At 47.8% G+C, this 18,455-nt stretch overlaps 1 protein-coding gene across 1 annotated transcript in view; it reads right to left on the bottom strand.

Annotated features, from left to right (window-relative positions):
• Nucleotides 1–17,261, bottom strand: part of MAFF (MAF bZIP transcription factor F) — a 64,773-nt gene extending 47,512 nt beyond the window's left edge. The window contains exon 1 of the mRNA XM_069736965.1: nt 17,101–17,261. The gene's annotated coding sequence lies outside the window, so the exon portion shown is untranslated. The remainder of the gene's footprint in view (nt 1–17,100) is intronic.
• Between the last annotated feature and the right edge of the window lie 1,194 nt (nt 17,262–18,455).

Here is an 18,455-nt window from a genome sequence, read left to right as displayed (position 1 = left end):
CACTGTTGAGTTCTTTCAAAAATCGTGTGCAAGTACAAATCTATACGGAGAAGAATTGATGCTTTGGTGCCATTTCAAGGCAAAGGGTGGTCACGCCAATTATTGATACAATTTAGATTTCTCTTTTGTTCATTTACTTTGTTTTGGTGATTTATTTTTTTTATTTTTATCAAAGACCGTATTTCTCTAACTATGAGACGCACTTTATACCTCCAAAATTTTTGGAGGAAAGTGTGTGTGTGTGTGTTAAAGGTTGTGCATCTTATTGTCTGGATTTACTTTATAGTCTGGCTGTAGATGGGGCCGGAGCATTAGTGGTGGAGGAGTGGTCACAAGAGGCAGGAACCAGCAGCTGCAGCTAACGTGTCCACTGTTAAACGTAATGAATATTCACTGCTCCCCACACCCTTATTCCCTCCCACTTAAACGCACTGAAGCTGTCGCAGAATGGTGGGAGGGACTATGGGCGTGGAGAGCAGTGAATATTCATTCTCCTTAGTAGCGGGCACACTGTTAGCCGCAGCTACCGCCTCTTGTAGTGGATGGCCAATCACGTGTGTCCGCTATTAAAGAGAATGAATATTTACTGCTCCCCACTCCCATAATCCCAGGCATGAATATTCTGGCAGCCAACCTCAGCTTATTGGTGCACATGGCACTGACATCATGCGCTGCTGAAACTATGAAATCAGCTCTTGGCATCAGAACAGGATGCCGCACAGCGAGTGAGCGGAAGGAAGGCAAGTAGAATAGTTTTTTGATGTGTGCAGTGGTACACCAGAATGGGGATGGTGGGCCAACTATACCAGGATGTGGGGCCCATATATACCTGGATAGAGGGACCTTATATATACCAGGATGGGTATACATACATACATACCAGGATGGGGGACATTAGTATGGAACTGAGGGGACCTTACCCCTATAACAGTGTCAACAGCAGATCCCCCCTCCATAACAGTGCATCATGACCACATTTTTTGCTTCAATTTCTTTTCTATTTTCCTCTTCTAAAACCTAGGTGCGTCTTATGTTCTGTTGCGTCTTATAGTCCAAAAATAACTCATGAAGTTTAGCTCCAGGTAAGAAAAATAATACTTACCGTATATACTCGAGTATAAGCCGACCCGAGTATAAGCTGAGCCACTAATTTTGCCACAAAAAAACTGGGAAAACTTAATGACTCGAGTATAAGCCTAGGGTAGCAAATGCAGCAACTACTGGTAAATTTCAAAAATAAAAATAGATACCAATAAAAGTAAAATTGATTGAGACATCAGTAGGGTAAGTGTAAAAATGTGCCACATATAATGCTCCATACAGTTCATTATGGCCCCATAAGATGCTCCATATAAAAATGTGCCACATATAATGCTCCATACAGTTCATTATGGCCCCATAAGATGCTCCATATAAAAATATGCCACATGTAATGCTGCTGCAATAAAAAAAAATGACATACTCACCTTTCGTTGCTGCCCGCTGCTCCTCAGCGTCCTGTCTCTCCACAGTGACTGTTTAGGCAGAGGGCGGCGCGCGCACTAATACGTCATCGCGCCCTCTGACCTGAACAGTCACTGCAGAGGATGCGGAAGACGGGGCGGCGGTGGAACAAGGAAAGGTGAATATGAAATACTCACCTGCTCCCGGCGCGGTCCCTGGCAGCTTCTCCCGAACAGATGGTCTCAGAGAGCCGGCAGCTTCTTCCTCTGTTCAGCGGTCACTAGTACCACTCATTACAGTAATGAATATGCGGCTCCACCCCTATGGGAGTGGAGTCCATATTCATTACTTTAATGAGTGGTACCACGTGACAGCTGAACAGAGGAAGAGCTGCGGGCGCCGGAGATCATGGGACATGCAGGGACCGCCCCAGGAGCAGGTGAGTATGTGATAGTCCTCGCTCCCCATCACCCGCCGACCATGAGTCGAGTATAAGCAGAGAGGGGCACTTTCAAACCAAAAAAATGGGCTGAAAATCTCAGCTTATACTCGAGCATATACGGTATTAATAATATGATAATTTGAAGTTCAAGATTTTATTAGCACAGTGACAATGAAGAAGGAATCAGCATTATGCAAGTGCTAGGTGCAGCGGCACATACTTAGTCCAATATATAAAAATTACATTGTGTACCATCTATCTATATCTATATATACAGTACAGACCAAAAGTTTGGACACACCTTCTCATTTAAAGATTTTTCTGTATTTTCATGACTTTGAGAATTGTAAATTCACACTGAAGGCATCAAAACTGTGTATTAACACATGTGGAATTATATAATTAACAAAAAAAGTGTGAAACAACTGAAAATATGTCTTATATTCTAGGTTCTTCAAAAGTAGCCACCTTTTGCTTTGATGACTGCTTTGCAGACTCTTGGCATTCTCTTGATGAGCTTCAAGAGGTAGTCACCGGAAATGGTCTTCCAACAATCTTGAAGGAGTTACCAGAGATGCTTAGCACTTGTTGGCCCTTTTGCCTTCACTCTGCGGTCCAGCTCACCCCAAACCATCTCAATCGGGTTCAGGTCTGGTGACTGTGCAGGCCAGGTCATCTGGCATAGCACCCCATCACTCTCCTTCTTGGTCAAATAGCCCTTACACAGCCCGGCGGTGTGTTTGGGGTCATTGTCCTGTTGAAAAGTAAATGATGGTCCAACTAAACGCAAACCGGATGGAATAGCATGCCGCTGCAAGATGCGGTGGTAGCCATGCTGGTTCAGTATGTCTTCAATTTTGAAAGAATCCCCAACAGTGTCACCAGCAAATCACCCCCACAGCATCACACCTCCTCCATGCTTCACAGTGGGAACCAGGCATGTAGAGTCCATCCGTTCATCTTTTCTGTGAGACACGGTGGTTGGAACCAAAGATCTCAAATTTGGACTCATCAGACCAAAGCACAGATTTTCACTGGTCTAATGTCCATTCCTTGTGTTCTTAAGCCCAAACATGTCTCTTCTGCTTATTGCCTGTCCTTAGCAGTGGTTTCCTAGCAGCTATTTTACCATGAAGGCCTGCTGCACAGTCTCCTCTTAACAGTTGTTGTAGAGATGTGTCTGCTGCTAGAACTCTGTGTGGCATTGACCAGGTCTCCAATCTGAGCCGCTGTTAGCCTGCGATTTCTGAGGCTGGTGACTCAGATAAACTTATCCTCAGAAGCAGAGGTGACTCTTGGTCTTCCTTTCCTGGGTTGGTCCTCATGTGAGCCAGTTTCTTTATAGGGCTTGATGGTTTTTGCAACTGCACTTGGGGACACTTTCAAAGTTTTCCCAATTTTTCGGACTGACTGACCTTCATTTCTTAAAGTAATGATGGCCACTCGTTTTTCTTTACTTAGCTGCTTTTTTCTTGCCATAATACAAATTTTAACAGTCTATTCAGTAGGACTATCTGCTGTGTATCCACCAGACTTCTGTTCAACACAACTGATGGTCCCAACACCATTTATAGGGCAAGAAATCCCACTTATTAAACCTGACTGGGCACACCTGTGAAGTGAAAACCATTTCCGGTGACTACCTCTTGAAGCTCATCAAGAGAATGCCAAGAGTGTGCAAAGCAGTCATCAAAGCAAAAGTACAATTCCACATGTGCTAACTCATAGTTTTGATGCTTTCAGTGTGAATGTACAATTTTCATAGTCATGAAAATACAGAAAAATCTTTAAATGAGAAGGTGTGTCAAAACTGTTGGTCTGTACTATATTATATATATATATATATATATATATATATATATATATATATATATATATATATATATATATATATATATATATATAAAATATGGGAGGGACCCACACACCGGTGTGTATCTGAGAGAGCGGTGTGACAACACATTCCTAGCTCCAGCATTTGACAGACTTGGGCTCTTTCACACGTACTGATATTTCTGGTATTGGAAAAAAACAGTAGCGCAGCTATCCATGTAAGTGTGTCCATGTGTTACATATGTGTGGAATCCGTGTGTCGCATCAGTATGCCAAGTACCGGCGCCTTAAAAAAGCCTTACAGTTCAGTCTGCTTCCAGGAGTTGAAGACAGCTAGGATCATTGTTGCCTGGTCTTCCTGAGATCAGTGCAACCGGGTGACAATGATGGGAGCTGCATACAGCACTCGCTGTGTACATCGCGTGTAAAATGCATTTAAAAAAAATAAAATGATGTGAGCTCCCGTGAAAGTTTCAAAACTAGCAGAGGGAAAGCCCACAGCTGGAGGCTGACGTTGATAATCTAGGAAAGGGGACAATATCCCAAAAAGTTCCCAGGCTATTAACAGCTCAAAGCAGTTTGCTTAGCCTTTACTTACTAGTTTTCGGGGGACCCGGAAAAAAATGACGAAGGGTGCCCCTATAAATTCTAACCAGCAAAGGCTCAGACAGCTGTGGGCTGATATTAATAGCCTGGGAAGTGCCCATGGATATTGCCTCCCTCCCAGACTAACAACATCAACCCTAACCTGCCCCAGAAATGGAACATCCATAAGATGTGCAAAATCTAGCACTTAGCCTCTCTCTTCCTACTTGCCCTGGTGTGATGTTAAGTGGGGTAATAGGGTTGGGGTTGATGTCAGCTGTTGTATGGCCACTTACATCAAGCCCAGGGATTAGTATTGGAGAGGCATCTATAACTAACCCCATAGAGAATTTTCTCACGGTGCTAGCGGTGACGTCATGATAGTTACCCCAGTATATTGGCCGGCTCACAGTGATCTGAATGTGGGAACAGCTGGCAGTGACAGGCAGTAACCTCTATGACATTACCGCTCATCACTGAAGCTGCGTCCCAAGCTCAGCTCAGTGCATCCATAGCATAAATTGACTGGAGATGCAGATTGCATTACTAATGATTTAATGTGCAGGCTAATCACACCATTTCAACAGCTATTTCAAACAGCGGTATTTACCGTGTATACTTTGCTTTAAAGAGGAATTATTAAGTTTGAAAGTTATCCCAATCCAAGGTTTGGAGCATAACTTTACAGTCACTGGAAGTCCGTATGCTGTGGCCCCTAGCGAACCCAAGAACCAGTGCTGAATGGAGCGGAGGTCGATTATGTGCACTGCGCACATTTTAATGGTGGTGCCGAAGATCAGATAAGTGCAGCGCTTGGCAATCAATGGAATTCCCTTTAAGACTAATTGGAGCGACACAGCGCATGATCAACCACCGCTCCATTCAGCCTTGGGTTCGATAGGGGCCACAGCAGTTGGACTTCCAGTGACTGTAAAGTCATACACTATCCCATGGATAGGTGATAACTTTCGAACTTGGTAATACCCAATTAAGGGATCGCTGGGAACCACAGAATTCAGACCCACAGCATTCAGAAAGTTATCCCTTACCCTGTGGATAGGAGATAAAAGGTTTTTAAAGTTTAAAAGTTAAGTCCAATACCTTACTTTTAAGAAGAGTAGAACAAGGGGATCTACCTGTTGCAGGGGAATGAGTAGGAAGGTGCAAAGAAAAAGCAATGGGGTACGAAAAGGGTGAGTAGGTCATATACTGATCAATTTAAAGTTATTTGGTAGAAGGGTGCAATACTTGATATCACATTGTGTCCCTGGACAGTCTGGAGGTTTTTTTTTTTTGTTTTTATTGGCTGAATGCAGAGCAAGTGTCAATCAGAACCAGGGTGAAGCTACAGTCACCGCTCTTTATACACAAAGTGGTGACCTGAAGCCGGAACGATGCCATGGCCTGGTATTGAAGGAGAGCAGCAGAGCTGGGTGAGTTACGGATATCCCGGTGGCGGCGGCCATCTTCCTAAGGCAGCGCGTGCGCATATTGAGTTTTCTCCTTCCTGGGGCTTCAGGAAAATGGTCGCGGAAGGCCGCGCGTGCGCAGATTGAGATCGCGGCGGCCATTTTCCTGAAGCCGAGTTTGCAGATTGAGATCTCGGCTTCAGGAAAATGGCCGCCGTGATCTAAATCTGCGCACGTGCGGCCACCCGTGGCCATTTTCCTGAAGCCCTGGGAAGCAGAATACTGAATCTGCACACGCGCGACCTCAGGAAGATGGCCGCCGCCACTGGGAAAACCGTGACTCACCCAGCTCTGCTGCTCTCCTTCAATACCGGGCCGCGACGTCACCTCAAATGTGGAAGGGACCCTGGCTGCCGCCACCTGAGGAAGTGACCGCACATCTGCCGCCGCCACAGCACTGCAGCAACCTCCCCATGGACACCAGGCCATGGCGCCACCCACCTAAGCAGGATGGGACCCTGCTCAGGTGCACGCCGTTCCGCCCACCGCAGCTCAGCATCACCTCACCTCTGCCACCACCATGCCTCCTGTGACCCTGCTCTGCCACTGCCTGCCCTCAGGTAAGAGATCTTACATTCGGACAATAAGACGGACCCCCATCTTATAAAAAAAATCTTTTTTTCTGCAATTTTCACCCCAAATTTGGGGTGCGTCTTATGGTACAGTGCGTCTTATAGTCCGAAAAATACGGTATCTCATTGATAAATTTCTAATGGTTGAGTCAAGCAAAGATAAAGGAAGGAGTCTTTATCGGATCTCAGATTCGTAAGCGTCTTCAAGATAAGGAGTCTCTCCGTTTGTTCAGGGCGAGGAAAAGGCTCAATGGGAAGCATTCGCATTAGTGGAAACTAACTTTTTGGGAAACTCAAGAGCAAATAACATGAAGAGTTGCAAAACATGCAAGGATCATGGCTGTAAGATGCCCTAAAAAAAAAAAATCACTTTCTTACGTGAGAGAACAGACGAGCACGGTGAGAGATTTCACCAAGATATTGCGGCTATGGCAAAAAGATATCAAGGAAAATGGAATTCATCAATGATTGCAGATTACTGTTGAACAATTGAAAGAGATGATTAAATGCAGGAGTACAAGAGACAAGCAAAAAAGAGTTGTCACTGAATGAGGACCAAATTTTGCAGTGCAATTTCGGTATCTGTTTATAATTTGCAATAGTGTTTAGACAGGTTTTAGTTATTTGAATTGTTGCTAAGTTTCCTCTAAATAAATATCAGAAAATTGGCAACAAAATATTCTGCATCTTTATATTTGCAAAAATAATAATGTTTCCAGGTTCTGAAACTTTTATGCATCAATTATATGTAGCAGTAAAAGGTTAAAACTCTTCGATCTAGAAACAAGAGCCAACTAAAAATGTCACTGTCAGTTTGAATTCAGGAGGTCAAAATCATTAAGAAAAGGCTCATTTCATAACTGAACCTGACAACTTTTGAAAATATGTAGAACAGAGTTATCAGAAAAATTAAAATCTAAGCACTTCAATAATCGGTATCAATGCACTAATCTTCTAACAGTATAGTAAAAGAAGAGTAAAGGTGCCCACGTGTGTTAGAGCAAAGAGACAGGTCCAGGTGACTGTCTAGTGTATGAAGGTCTGCAGACTCCCCCCTCTGTTGGGAAGAAAAGGATCAGGCCTGTACAATTTCATTGTTTGCTCTTTTTATTCTTGGGGAGATAAGACACTGGCAGAAGGTTAGTCCCCTCTCAAAAAAGTGTGACAAGCTGAGCCTGCATGTGTACGGGGAGGGTCAGGAAGCTACAGAAGCTGTAAGATCATCATAACAATTCATGGCCAGAAGTTTAAGGGGTGTGCTTACCTTCTGTCTGCAGGAGCGCACTGCCACTCTGCCTCCTGACTTCCTGGTTGCAGTGCGCTCCTGACTGATCAGACAAGGCAGTATGGCTGGGTCACTGGTTTGAACTGTAAACTCTCATGCTGCTAGCAGAGGTCATTTTGCCTGTGCAGTATGGGTGTAACATTAGGTCACTAAAGCTGTCTAAATACAGCGATCCAGTCTTCTTTTATCGGGACGCTTGCAAGTGATATAGCAAACAGCTTACAAGTGCACATTCCTTGCCTACAAGACCAGACACTCTAAAGCAGCCAGTAACTTAGACTGCAAGCAGTGGACTAATAAATTGAAGATTTTTTAAAAAATTAGTACTGGTAAGTTACAAAGTTTCTTGTTTTTACAATCATTTTGTAATTTTAACCACTAATGTACATGACACAACCCCTTTAAATAACATTTTTTTTTTAGCCTTGAACAAAGATAAAAGTGGTCATGAGCTAGTAGACTTTCAGTTCTATGATGGCTCTGATCCCTGGGAATGGTAAGAAAAAGGATGCAGACAAGGAAAGCTATGAAACATAGAACATCCATGACATACGTCAATGAGTTGTGTATAGGTCTGGATAGCAAGAGTCACTAAATATTCACACCAAGGGCTTGTGCACATGACCGATTTTTTCATATGAGTGCTATCCATGGTTTTCACCGAAAGCACTGGTGCACATGATATCTTGCGACGCGGTGTACATATCTGATTTTGTCTTTGGACAGGGTGGTCCGCAACAAAAAAAAAAAAAAAAATGGAGACATGTCTGACTTTGATCTGAGTGCTGGATCAAAATCGGCAATGTGAGTCTATGGGTTCGTGGAAAAAAAAAAAAAAAAAAAAAAGGGATCCTACTTGGGTGACTCAGATGACACGAGTGTGGTCTGATTTTCGTGGACTGACAGAATGGAGAAGAGGGGAGAAACTTATTTTTTTTGCTCTCCAAATCTCAGAAAAACTGATGCCACTCTGATCAAAGTCTGATTGGAATAATGGGACCGTTTTTCTCGGATGTGGAGAAATCGGTCGTATGAGCCTTACCCTAACATGGAATGGGCATTGGGTACGAGGGCTTCATAAAAAAACAATTACAAAATTGGACCCAGTCTTCCCAACAATGATTTATGCAGCAGGTGGCCAGCATCAACCTCCACTGGTTCCAGAAATATTGGTCACAGACCAATCCAGTGGTTGCCAGAAGATGATGGTGGGTAAGTATTACATTGAAGGGACTGATGAAAAAAACAAAACACTTTTGTGATAATATTGCGAGCACAGTGCTGAGATTAATAATGAATCCAGTGTACATCACTAACGTACAAAATGTGATTATAATATCCACGTGTACAACAAGGATGGAGCAGGCCTTATCTAGTGCAACAATTAATTTTTAGCAATGATCTAGTCTCTACCGTCCAACAGAGAAGACTAATGGCTCTACAGCAGTTATGAACTACAACTCCCAGTATAACCTGGCAGCCACACCAATACTAAAGCACAGGTCTATCTGTGGCTCTCTATGGTCCAGTGTCACGTGAAAGAGTACATAGCAGTACGTTACACGTGACATCAGGAGAATTCTGTGTCTTACCCACAAATAGTGGAGCAGACCCTACCTACTCCTAGCAGAATTTCGCCGATCCTGGTGTGAATCCACCCATAGACATCACGTTAGGACTAGGCGGAGATAGAAACAAGTACAATTAGAAGACATCACTAAGGAGGGTTTAAAAAAAATTCTCCTGTTCTCAGAAAAATTGTTTCAAGAACTTGCATAAGGCCCATCTCATATCCTAGAGCCTAACGAGACAGAAGCTTCCTCCGAACCCTAGAGTCCCCACCTGGCAGGAATGGCACATCTCCCTGGAGATGAACTTTACTCCATGACAAAGGATATTTTGGCTTCTTGACTTCCGTGTTAGTTCTCCACCTGAGGGGTCAGTAGTTCAGTGCTGAGCAAAGACTTTCTACAGAGAATCGTACGGTACACTTCCTATCTTTCTACATACTAAATATTACAAGGAATTACACATCTGCTGACAGCGAGTGATTCTTCTCAGGGGCGGCAGCCAGTGACAGGTGGGCACCCATCACCATCTCATCAATATAGACAGAACACGTCCACACTGTGATCACTGGACGACCATATAGAAGCACTGTCTGTTCTCCAGCCACACATCACACACTGTACATCCATAGTCATCATCCACCTTTGCCTCGGATCTGAGGACACGGGATCACTCCTGCCCAACCACAGAAGCAATGGCAGCTCTCAGACTTTCATTGGAGGTCAAACATGAGCACAGTCTAAAAATAAACGTAGAGCAAATCTATTGTGCCTTTACCATCTATAGGCGGAGAGCTTTTACACTGGGGCTGGTGAGAGACTTGTTTCCAGTCCAGGTTTCCAGGCAGCGTACGACAACCATCAGTCAGAAATAAACTCAGATGAGACCCATGGCAAGATGGCAGGAGAATCTCAAGATCTAGGAGGACCAGAGGGCCGCGCTTAGAAACCCGATGTTTACCCTGGTTACCATCCTAAAAGTAAAAAAACAAACACTACATACTTACCTACAGCCGTCTGTCCTCCAGCGCTGCGCTCTGCTCTCCTCCTGTACTGGCTGTGAGCGTCGGTCAGCCGGAAAGCAGAGCGGTGACGTCACGGCTCTGCTTTCCGGCTGCCCGGCGCTCACAGCCAGACCAGAGAAGCAGAGCGCCGAGGACAGACAGCGGAAGGTAAGTATGTAGCGTTTGTTTTTTTACTTTTTAGGATGGTAACCAGGGTAAACATCGGGTTACTAAGCGCGGCCCTGCGCTTAGTTACCCGATGTTTACCCTGGTTACCGGGGACCTCGGGATCGTTGGTCGCTGGAGAGCTGTCTGTGTGACAGCTCTCCAGCGACCAAACAGCGACGCTGCAGCGATCCGGATCGTTGTCGGTATCGCTGCAGCGTCGCTATGTGTGACGGTACCTTTACTCAGAAGGTCTGTAAAAAGCATAAGGGATCTTGTACACCTCTGTACTAAGGATCTCCACACTAAGGATCTGCAGGGACATTGCAATGTCCAAATGTAATGCTCCATTGGGCGTCATATGTATAGATTTGTTTTTTAAACTAGGGTCACTGGAGTGCACATGCTCTCATCCTAGAGAATCTGTCAACTGTGCAAATCACACTCTGCTCATAGTGTGATCACAGTAGTGTGACCGCAGAGTGCTCATAGTAGTGTGACCGCAGAGTGCTCATAGTAGTGTGACCGCAGAGTGCTCATAGTAGTGTGACCGCAGAGTGCTCATAGTAGTGTGACCGCAGAGTGCTCATAGTAGTGTGACCGCAGAGTGCTCATAGTAGTGTGACCGCAGAGTGCTCATAGTAGTGTGACCGCAGAGTGCTCATAGTAGTGTGACCGCAGAGTGCTCATAGTAGTGATCGCAGAGTGCTCATAGTAGTGTGACCGCAGAGTGCTCATAGTAGTGTGATTGCAGAGTGCTCATAGTAGTGTGACCGCAGAGTGCTCATAGTAGTGATCGCAGAGTGCTCATAGTAGTGATCGCAGAGTGCTCATAGTAGTGTGACCGCAGAGTGATCATAGTAGTGTGATTGCGGAGTACTCATAGTAGTGTGATCACAGTAGTGTGCTTACAGAGTTCTCACAGTAGTGTGATTGCAGAGTACTCATAGTAGTGTGATCACAGTAGTGTGATTGCAGAGTTCTCACAGTAGTGTGATTGCAGAGTACTCATAGTAGTGTGATCACAGTAGTGTGATTGCAGAGTTCTCACAGTAGTGTGATTGCAGAGTACTCATAGTAGTGTGATCACAGTAGTGTGCTAACAGAGTGCTCACAGTAGTGTGATTGCAGAGTACTCATAGTAGTGTGATCACAGTAGTGTGCTAACAGAGTGCTCACAGTAGTGTGATTGCGGAGTACTCATAGTAGTGTGATCACAGTAGTGTGATTGCAGAGTTCTCACAGTAGTGTGATTGCAGAGTACTCATAGTAGTGTGATCACAGTAGTGTGCTAACAGAGTGCTCACAGTAGTGTGATTGCAGAGTACTCATAGTAGTGTGATCACAGTAGTGTGATTGCAGAGTTCTCACAGTAGTGTGATTGCAGAGTACTCATAGTAGTGTGATCACAGTAGTGTGCTAACAGAGTGCTCACAGTAGTGTGATTGCAGAGTACTCATAGTAGTGTGATCACAGTAGTGTGATTGCAGAGTTCTCACAGTAGTGTGATTGCAGAGTACTCATAGTAGTGTGATCACAGTAGTGTGCTAACAGAGTGCTCACAGTAGTGTGATTGCAGAGTACTCATAGTAGTGTGATCACAGTAGTGTGATTGCAGAGTTCTCACAGTAGTGTGATTGCAGAGTACTCATAGTAGTGTGATCACAGTAGTGTGCTAACAGAGTGCTCACAGTAGTGTGATTGCGGAGTACTCATAGTAGTGTGATCACAGTAGTGTGATTGCAGAGTTCTCACAGTAGTGTGATTGCAGAGTACTCATAGTAGTGTGATCACAGTAGTGTGCTAACAGAGTGCTCACAGTAGTGTGATTGCAGAGTACTCATAGTAGTGTGATCACAGTAGTGTGATTGCAGAGTTCTCACAGTAGTGTGATTGCAGAGTACTCATAGTAGTGTGATCACAGTAGTGTGCTAACAGAGTGCTCACAGTAGTGTGATTGCAGAGTACTCATAGTAGTGTGATCACAGTAGTGTGATTGCAGAGTTCTCACAGTAGTGTGATTGCAGAGTACTCATAGTAGTGTGATCACAGTAGTGTGCTAACAGAGTGCTCACAGTAGTGTGATTGCGGAGTACTCATAGTAGTGTGATCACAGTAGTGTGATTGCAGAGTTCTCACAGTAGTGTGATTGCAGAGTACTCATAGTAGTGTGATCACAGTAGTGTGCTAACAGAGTGCTCACAGTAGTGTGATTGCAGAGTACTCATAGTAGTGTGATCACAGTAGTGTGATTGCAGAGTTCTCACAGTAGTGTGATTGCAGAGTACTCATAGTAGTGTGATCACAGTAGTGTGCTAACAGAGTGCTCACAGTAGTGTGATTGCAGAGTACTCATAGTAGTGTGATCACAGTAGTGTGATTGCAGAGTTCTCACAGTAGTGTGATTGCAGAGTACTCATAGTAGTGTGATCACAGTAGTGTGCTAACAGAGTGCTCACAGTAGTGTGATTGCAGAGTACTCATAGTAGTGTGATCACAGTAGTGTGATTGCAGAGTTCTCACAGTAGTGTGATTGCAGAGTACTCATAGTAGTGTGATCACAGTAGTGTGCTAACAGAGTGCTCACAGTAGTGTGATTGCAGAGTACTCATAGTAGTGTGATCACAGTAGTGTGCTAACAGAGTGCTCACAGTAGTGTGATTGCAGAGTACTCATAGTAGTGTGATCACAGTAGTGTGATTGCAGAGTTCTCACAGTAGTGTGATTGCAGAGTACTCATAGTAGTGTGATCACAGTAGTGTGCTAACAGAGTGCTCACAGAAGTGTGATTGCAGAGTACTCATAGTAGTGTGATCACAGTAGTGTGATTGCAGAGTTCTCACAGTAGTGTGATTGCAGAGTACTCATAGTAGTGTGATCACAGTAGTGTGCTAACAGAGTGCTCACAGTAGTGTGATTGCAGAGTACTCATAGTAGTGTGATCACAGTAGTGTGATTGCAGAGTTCTCACAGTAGTGTGATTGCAGAGTTCTCACAGTAGTGTGATTGCAGAGTACTCATAGTAGTATGATCACAGTAGTGTGATTGCAGACTGATCATAGTGTGCTGCAATTCTCTTTGCTGACTAGAAGATGAATAATAAAAAGTCTCGGTCTTCTTCATTCTGTCAGTCCGTGGAGACAGACAGTTCTGGTCACCACTGGCTTATATGGGGTCGGGGTCATGTTCAGATACCCGAACTTAACTTTGGACTACAGTTCATCCGATGCGGATGAACCCAAAACATTCACGAGTCCGCTCATCCCTAACAGACATAAAGCAAGCCAAACCTCACCAGAATACAAAATCTGATGATTCACATGAAATGTGAACAAGACTCCATAGTGACATGAATGCCCTAGAAAAGCTTCACAATACACACCAGACTAATTCCATTTAGGAGTTCACAGCATGCGCCATAGATGTCTGGCAGAGGCGGTGCCCCTTCTAGATCTGCTCCTATCTCGGGAATAGAGTCCTCCAACATTGGTCTTTTGGGCACAGTAAATGGAGATGTGGCCATACGAGTCTCACTTACTCGGCTATTCGAACACCCGTATCAGTAGAGAGCTGTGCATGTGGCCCCACTTCAGCCCTGGAGGTGGAGTGCAGGTCCCAGAGATGAACATTCATGATATATCCTGTGGATAACACAGAAATGTCCCTCTAAGAACAGGTGCAGACGATATTTTCGGTGAGGGTGTGATCCGACAACAAGTTGGATCGACACTTGGGCTAATGTTATTCTATGCGGCTGTGCACGTCGGATCTTATCCCGCAACAGAGACAGTCCAACGAAAAAAATTTTTAAAAAAACCTGCATTCCCTAGTGTGATCTGATAGTCAGATTGCACTCAGCCATTCAAGTCAGTGAGTGCATAGGAAATATTGGTCTGCACTCGGATAACATCTGAGTGCAGACCAATTTCCACAGAATGGAGATGATGGAGAAATGGTTTTCTCCATCTCCTCTTCCGAGAGAATCAGATTTCATTATGATCACACTCTGATCAGAATGTGATTTGGCCGATGCTCTCGGATGAGAAAATCCGCAATACATCACTGTGCTCTGTTCCCATTTTCAGAAACAAAACAGGGTATGGCCGGGGAATGTCATGTTACTGCCGCGTCATGTACAATAAGAGAAGGCTAAGGACAACATCTGCAAAGAGTTTGTATGTTCTCTCCGTGTTTGCGTGGGTTTCCTCCGGGTACTCCGGTTTCCTCCCACATTCCAAAGACATACTGATAGGGAATTTAGACTGTGAGCCCCAACGGGGACAGCGATGAAAATGTGTGCAAACTGTAAAACGCTGCGGAATATGTTAGCGCTATATAAAAATAAAGATGATTATTATTATTATTATGGCTTCGAACTCATCTAACTCTTCTTTCGAAATCTGAGCCCGTGACAGATACTGTCTCTGTGTACATGTCCGTTCCATCAGTTATGCAAACTGCAGTATCGGGGCCCCGCTACTTATTCTGGGGTCATTTTTGGTGTCTGGTTTTTTGAAGACAGACCCCATAATAATCAACAGACCCCTCTGCTTCCGTTTACATAAGTGATGCACCAAACCACTCATTACACTGGAACGTCCGGACGGACAAGGGAACAGGGACGAATGGTATTCCGGTTACATTGGAACTCATGAAAAACAGGAGTCTGAGACGGGAGCCATAGACGGGGGCCATAGACGGGGGCCATAGACAGGAGCCATAGACGGGGGCCATAGACGGGAGCCATAGACGGGGGCCATAGACGGGAGCCATAGACGGGGGCCATAGACGGGGGCCATAGACGGGAGCCATAGACGGGGGCCATAGACGGGAGCCATAGACGGGGGCCATAGACGGGGGCCATAGACGGGGGCCATAGACGGGGGCCATAGACGGGAGCCATAGACGGGAGCCATAGACGGGGGCCATAGACGGGGGCCATAGACGGGAGCCATAGACGGGGGCCATAGACGGGGGCCATAGACGGGGGCCATAGACGGGGGCCATAGACGGGAGCCATAGACGGGGGCCATAGACGGGGGCCATAGACGGGGGCCATAGACGGGGGCCATAGACGGGGGCCATAGACGGGGGCCATAGACGGGGGCCATAGACGGGAGCCATAGACGGGGGCCATAGACGGGGGCCATAGACGGGGGCCATAGACGGGGGCCATAGACGGGGGCCATAGACGGGGGCCATAGACGGGGGCCATAGACGGGGGCCATAGACGGGGGCCATAGACGGGAGCCATAGACGGGGGCCATAGACGGGGGCCATAGACGGGAGCCATAGACGGGAGCCATAGACGGGGGCCATAGACGGGGGCCATAGACGGGAGCCATAGACGGGGGCCATAGACGGGGGCCATAGACGGGGGCCATAGACGGGGGCCATAGACGGGGGCCATAGACGGGAGCCATAGACGGGGGCCATAGACGGGGGCCATAGACGGGGGCCATAGACGGGGGCCATAGACGGGGGCCATAGACGGGGGCCATAGACGGGGGCCATAGACGGGAGCCATAGACGGGGGCCATAGACGGGGGCCATAGACGGGGGCCATAGACGGGGGCCATAGACGGGGGCCATAGACGGGGGCCATAGACGGGGGCCATAGACGGGAGCCATAGACGGGGGCCATAGACGGGGGCCATAGACGGGGGCCATAGACGGGGGCCATAGACGGGGGCAATAACAAAAGGTTGGAGTCGCCCACTGCACAGAACGGGATGAACTTCCCCCTGACTGCACTTTAGGAGACAGAAGAGTTCCCAAACCCGGATTCCCAGGGGGCCAAGGATTCCAGGCGGGCGTCCGTAGGCCGAATCCTAGTCTTCATCGCTGAGCTCCGGATTGTTCCCATTTTCGGAAACAAACTATGGAAAGGAATAAGAATGCGAAGCAGAGACAACGTCTTGGACTTTCCTTCCAGCAGATCTCCACGCCTCCTGCATGTTCTGTACAATAAGACACAGACAACACCCAAGGAAAAACAGGAATGTTACGTAAGGAATGTTACACACACTCCTCTCCGGAAGAAGACGACGGGACAACATGACTTCATCTGGGAGCAATCAGCAAGGAAAACAGAGCGGCAGCCAGAAGAGCCCCCTCCGCTATTGTGGCTTCCACCATGTCTGATGGCACCGGTGCCCACCTGTGCTGGGCGGCCCCCATAGTCGTGTGTGGTACCCACTGGCAGTGACACACATGGGTGGCAGAGCTGTCATACACATCTGTGAGGGGCCGGTGACAGCTCGGACTGGCCATCCTGTACGGGGGCTACGCTGGGGTGCGCTATGGGTTCAGCGCAGTCTCTGAAAGTGTTAACTCTTTCATAACCACCCTGGTGAGGGAGACCCATTGGGTGACAGTAATGCAGATAAAACATTGCCCTCTGGGCCAATCCTGCGCCCTCTTCTTGTGCCAGCACATTTCGGAGAGGAAGTTCTCCTAGGGAAGGCCTTCCTCCATGTTTACACGCACAGCAGTATTTACCAACAGCCCACACTGGGCTGATACAAGAGAACAACAACAACCCCCCTCCCCAGCCGAGGGACTACTGCTCCCAGCACGACCTCACAACAGCTGGGGAGCCACAGGTTGCAGATTCCGGCCGTTCCCGGATGTAGCCAGCGATCAGACAGATCGGTGCCCGCACACAGCGCCCCCCGCACGCTCCAGCGTGTAATACAACGAGCCCCCACCCAGAGCGTGGACGAGCCGCTTACCTGCGCTGCCGGGGGACGCGGGGCCTGGAGTCCCTGACGCGGCCGTGTGCTGCCTGCTGGCGGAGGGAGTGCTCAGATCTGCTGAGTTGTAATGTTACCGTTTCCTGGAATTACTCACTCACAGATTCCTTTCATTCATAAAAACACAGTCATGCACTGACGTCACCCCGAGGCGGGGCCTGGGCCGTCACATGATGGGGCAGTGATGTCATTTACATGCCTGACTCAGTGTTAAAGGGGCAAAGGAAGGTCTGAAGTGTGCACATGGCTGTACCGGGCCGCTGCTGTACCGAGCCGGCTGTACCTGGCTGCTGCTTTACCGGGCCGGCTGTACCTGGCTGCTCCTGTACCTGGCTGCTGCTGTACCGGGCCGGCTGTACCTGGCTGCTGCTTTACCGGGCCGGCTGTACCTGGCTGCTGCTTTACCGGGCCGGCTGTACCTGGCTGCTGCTGTACCTGGCTGCTGCTGTACGGGGCTGCGGCTGTACAGGGCTGTGGCTGTACCTGGCTGCTGATTTACCGGGCCGGCTGTACCTGGCTGCTGCTGTACCTGGCTGCTGCTTTACCGGGCCGGCTGTACCTGGCTGCTGCTTTACCGGGCCGGCTGTACCTGGCTGCTGCTGTATGGGGCTGCGGCTGTACAGGGCTGCGGCTGTACCTGGCTGCGGCTGTACCGGGCCGGCTGTACCTGGCTGCTGCTGTACTGGGCCGGCTGTACCTGGCTGCTGCTTTACCGGGCCGGCTGTACCTGGCTGCTGGTTATACGGGCCGGCTGTACCTGGCTGCTGCTGTACGTGGCTGCGGCTGTACCTGGCTGCTGTACCGGGCCGGCTGTACCTGGCTGCTGCTGTACCGGGCCGGCTGTACCTGGCTGCTGGTTATACGGGCCGGCTGTACCTGGCTGCTGGTTATACGGGCCGGCTGTACCTGGCTGCTGCTGTACGGGGCTGCGGCTGTACCTGGCTGCTGCTGTACCGGGCCGGCTGTACCTGGCTGCTGCTGTACCGGGCCGGCTGTACCTGGCTGCTGCTGTACCTGGCTGCTGCTGTACGGGGCCGGCTGTACCGGGCTGTGGCTGTACCTGGCTGCTGCTTTACCGGGCCGGCTGTACCTGGCTGCTGCTGTACCTGGCTGCTGCTGTACGGGGCTGCGGCTGTACAGGGCTGTGGCTGTACCTGGCTGCTGATTTACCGGGCCGGCTGTACCTGGCTGCTGCTGTACCTGGCTGCTGCTTTACTGGGCCGGCTGTACCTGGCTGCTGCTGTACCTGGCTGCTGCTGTACCTGGCTGCTGCTTTACCGGACCGGCTGTACCTGGCTGCTGCTGTATGGGGCTGCGGCTGTACAGGGCTGCGG

The sequence above is a fragment of the Ranitomeya imitator genome, chromosome 8, assembly GCF_032444005.1.
Source record: "Ranitomeya imitator isolate aRanImi1 chromosome 8, aRanImi1.pri, whole genome shotgun sequence".
NCBI lineage: Eukaryota > Metazoa > Chordata > Amphibia > Anura > Dendrobatidae > Ranitomeya > Ranitomeya imitator.
This window is presented reverse-complemented; position numbering and strand designations above follow the sequence as displayed.